Raw genomic sequence first — 4,512 nt, forward strand, 5'->3', positions numbered from 1 at the left:
AAAATTACTGCTTCTTCCCTGAAAGCATGTGAGATTTTGTGTGCGCCCTTTAAGAGAGGAGTCTGTTTCTCACAGCCCTCTGGCTCTGCCATATACAAGTCCTTCTGGTCTTCAAAGCCAGACGTTCTGGGGAGGCTGTGGTGGGGTGTACCCCTTGCTCCTTGGGGAGAACCTCTGAAATTGTGGTTATCCCCTCATTTGTGAATCACCTACCTGGGAGTGTGGGTCTTGACCATATATAGTGTCTCCTCCTCTCTTAGCCATCTCGCTGTGGTGCCTTCTTTAAACTTTTAGTCATGGAAAGTCTTCAGGTCGTTCTCATCAACAGTTGCTCTGTATGTCATGGCAGTTTTTCTGTGCCTGTGGGAGGAGGTGGGCTCAGTGTCTTCCTGCTCCTCTTGATGAATGAAGAAACTAAGGCACAGCTCTCCCTCTCCCTCTGGCACATCCACAGTCCCATATCTGCATGCAGGGAACTATCTGCTGGCTCTGTACTGCCCCCTGTATGACACCCTAGGCTGTGGGCCCTCTGTGGCCCCAGTTACTCTACCAGAAAGATGGCCACACTCACGGTAGTCATGACACAGAATGATGTATGTTTTAGTACTTTGGATGGAATTCAACCTTTTCAGCTTCAAATCTGAAAGCAGAAATCTAGTTGGACTAAAAAGCAAAAAACATACATGCAGCAGAAAATTTAAAAAATCAAGTTATTAATAGAAAAAGGTAAACGGTTATCTCTACCACCAAAAAAAAAAAAAAAAAGGACTTCATTATTGAGCATAGTGTAGTGGAAAAATTTTAAATAAATTATCAGCAGGAAAAATTGAAAAAGCAAGAGTCCAGCAACAATTGGCCAAAATACATAATGATGTAAAGAGACTTCACCATCAGTTAAAACAAGTGACACTTAGACCTGATTTTGCTGAAAGCTCAGAGAAATAATAGAAAAAAATGGAAAATGCAATAAGCACTTTTAGATAAGAGCAGAGACTGATATATGAAGAGCTTATTAAAGAAAACAACTAAAACTGAGTTGGCTGCCGTATCCAGAAAAATTGACATGTGGACTTTGGGTCACTCAGAAATGCAGAGAGCTTTCAGAACAATGTCAGGTAAGGTTCATGTAGACAAAGTACCATCACATACTCTTCTAGCAGAAATGGTAGATTTTGAAAAATTCTTTCAGCAAACAGGAGGGCAACAAGGGCACTGGATGACTTGGATCATCAGACCTTTGTAAAAGTGAGAAACAAACATAAAGAGAAGACAATATTTATGGGAGAAATTCTAGAACCTTATCCTGAAAGAACACAGCATTAAGTGCAACAACATGAGAAATTATACAAAAATTTCTGACTGTAGAAAAAAGAATCTATTCAGAATTGGAACGCTAAAAGCAGCAAAAAAAAAGAGGAAATCGTCAAGTTTAAGAAAGAGAATATAACTATGCTTTTTCACAATAAACAAGAAGATGATGAAAGGAAAAACAGGAACAAAGAAGAATCATAAATTGTCAGTTGAAGCTTGGGAAGAATAGAAAAGTATCTAAATGTCAATGAGATACGTTTCTCATATTTAAGAGAAGTTAAAAGAAGAAGAAAAGGAAGAGCAAAAGTAGCAGAAGAGCACCAATGCCAGTTTAGACTAAGATTACTATTATTACGTTACATCGAGAAGAAGAATTAAAAAGAGGAAGAACTTGTGAGGCTTGAAAAAGAAATAAGTGAAAAGTTAGACAAGGCAGAAAAAGGAAAACTGTTGCCAATGCAATTTTCAGGTTTCGAGAAAGAGATTTACATAAACTTGAACTGAAAATTCTAGATAGACAGGCAAAGGAAAAGGTAAAGGTAGAACAAAAAAGACTGGAAAAATTACAAGAAAAGCAAGAAAAGAGTGAAAAAATGTTAGTAGATCCCTCTAGGCTTTACAAAACTTTTACCAAAGGTTGGAAAGAATGGCCCAAAGATGTAGGATCATCAAGTTCTGGGCCACTGCTTCATATTCCACATGGGGCTATTCCAATCTGCAGACAAAGAGACTAGAGAAGAATATGAGATAATGAACTTGGCATACAGTTGATGAGAATGTTAATATTCAGTTATTCTGGGAAACACAGTGACAACTACGTTCTTTAAATATCACTAGCCTAATCGATTGATTATTCATTACAATTGCATGTGAATCGGGAGATATTACATTCCACACTGACACTGCCGTTATTATTTCCTGTTTATACTAAGAGGGCAGTTAGTTTACAGGTTGGCCTATTACTGATGTCAAAGCTATTTAAATAAGTTTATGTTAGAAACATTATTTCACTGAATGCACAAAACATTTAGAAGGTTTAGTTTATGGCATATCAAAATTAATTGGGACAATGTTAGAGTGACATTTTTTAAACCCCTGATTCACAACTTTTAGAACCCGGATGTCAGTTAGTTTGAGTCATAGGAATGTAAAGTTCTCCTTTTAGAGTTGTAAAATAAGTTAACATTTTTTCTAAGTTTAACAAACTGGTAGCTTGGCAATTAGTGAACTTTTGTATAACAGGCATTATCTATTTGGTTGAAGAGAAAAAAAAAGAAAAAGAAAGAAAATGAAAAAGAAAAAAAACCTAAGACAGAAAGTTCCCCAAGTCCACAAAGTCATAACAGAGCTGAGATTCAAACCCAGTGTGTCTGGTTCTAGAGTCCATCCTCTTAACCACTATGCAGATTGCTCCCCACAGCAGAAAACTTTAAAGATCTCACGAATATTCTCACGGATCTTGAGAAAGTATTACTGCCTTAAAACAAGAAAAGGATGCTCTGAGAAAAGTGTAAACAGAGACCTGGAAAGCGCTCTTAGCTGTTAAAAATTTGAGTGAGAAAAACGAAACAATTAAAGGACCAGACCACAATATCCTAGTTACCAAAATAGTAGTTGCATGGAAACTGGCTTATGCACCACCCCCAGGGCGACTGGCGCTGTCCCATGGTTATGGAATCAGGTCGCTGCTGCTGCTGCTACTACAGAGGGGCCCGCTGTCACCCAGGCCCCTCAGGTCCCCCACGGGCACAGCTGGTTGCACCCTGCCCCCGACCCCAGGGATTCCTTGTAGTTGCCAAGGAACTCCTCGGCACCAATAAATACGTGACCTGCCATGGTGGAGGAGCTACCCCATGGGACCATCCTTGACCAAGAGGAGCTGGGACTGGGCAATACACGCACCCTCCAGAGGGACCCTGCGGAGATGCACAGCTTCACGCTTCTTCCGTGCAGATGCCCCGTAGGTCCCAGCCGTCAGCTTTGCGAGTGGCTGCAGCCTTCTCAGTCATGCTCCCCCAACTTGCTCGCCACACGCCGTCTTCTTTCCCTGCTTCTCTGGCAAAACACTGCCTAGCAGTAAGCTTTTATCTAGGTGCCGTGTCCTGGGAAATCCAGTCCAAGACAGGAGACTTCAGAGGATACCTGTGTCAGCGCTGTGGCGGCAGCAGGATCACGCTCCCCGAGAGAAGCCAGATCTCGCGGGATCGTGGGAGTTCTCGTGGGACCGCGGGAGTTCTCGCAGGATCGCGGGGCCAGGTGGCGCCCAGGATGAGAAGTACCCGTGCTCCCGGCGTGATTCCCGGTTCCAGCACCTCTGTCAGGAGCGTGGTCACACCACCCATCAGGCACACCGCCTGTGGCTCGCTCCTCCTCCGAGTCACAGAGCGGCGGCGCCTCTTGGGAGGAGGATCAGACTGGTGTGGGGGAATGGCTCTGGCCCACCGGGCCAGCGCCGGGAGTGAACTGAGCCATCTGCAGCCCCAGGAGCCTTCCAGGACCTGCTGGAAAATGAACGAAGAAGACGGTTCTTTAGACATATCAGCATGAAACTTCGAAGCACCAGATAAAGAAAGATTATAAGAGCTTCATTTGGGAAAAATTCTTTTAGAAAGGAGCGAGAGTCCGTCTGACATCCGCAGCCCCAGAGGCTAGAAGGCAGAGGAGGGATGCCTTCGAAGATGACACTCAGCCACACTCCCAGGCAAGGGCGAAAGCACAGCAAACCAAACCAGACATTCCGACACGGAGAGAATCAGATCATTTGCCCCATACATACCTTTTTGAAAGAAGTTACCTGAGAATGTATACTTCAGGAAAATAAAGGCATAACCAAGAAAAAGGAAGACAGGCTTGCGAGACTGATTTCACGGAAGGACAAGAAAGCGAAGTTCTCGGATAACAGGTATGCAGGAGACTAAAGACAAAGCCGGCCAGATCTGAGCAGGAGAGTGGAGGTCTGGGGACAACGGGAGTGCGTGGACTAATAGGAGGTCGAGTCTGAAAATGTGAAGGAGACGATCAAGGCAAGTGATGCAAGGAATCAAGAAAAAAATTCAAAATTTTAGGCAAAGATATATAGGAAAGTCATTATTTAAAAATGAAGGAAATTAGAATGTTGCATAATTTTTTCAATTGAGGTAAAATTGCTAGGTAATAATTATATAAATTTCAGGTGTACAACATTAATTCGACATCAGTATA

At 42.7% G+C, this 4,512-nt stretch overlaps 1 pseudogene across 1 annotated transcript; it reads left to right on the forward strand.

The window, feature by feature from the left end:
* Positions 1-557: 557 nt before the first annotated feature.
* LOC307195212 (coiled-coil domain-containing protein 112-like) lies at positions 558-1,397 on the forward strand (annotated as a pseudogene). The gene is made up of 2 exons: positions 558-603; positions 821-1,397. The product of its transcript is annotated as a coiled-coil domain-containing protein 112-like (transcript).
* Positions 1,398-4,512: the final 3,115 nt, after the last annotated feature.

This window comes from Stenella coeruleoalba (assembly GCF_951394435.1).
Source record: "Stenella coeruleoalba genome assembly, chromosome: 12".
NCBI lineage: Eukaryota > Metazoa > Chordata > Mammalia > Artiodactyla > Delphinidae > Stenella > Stenella coeruleoalba.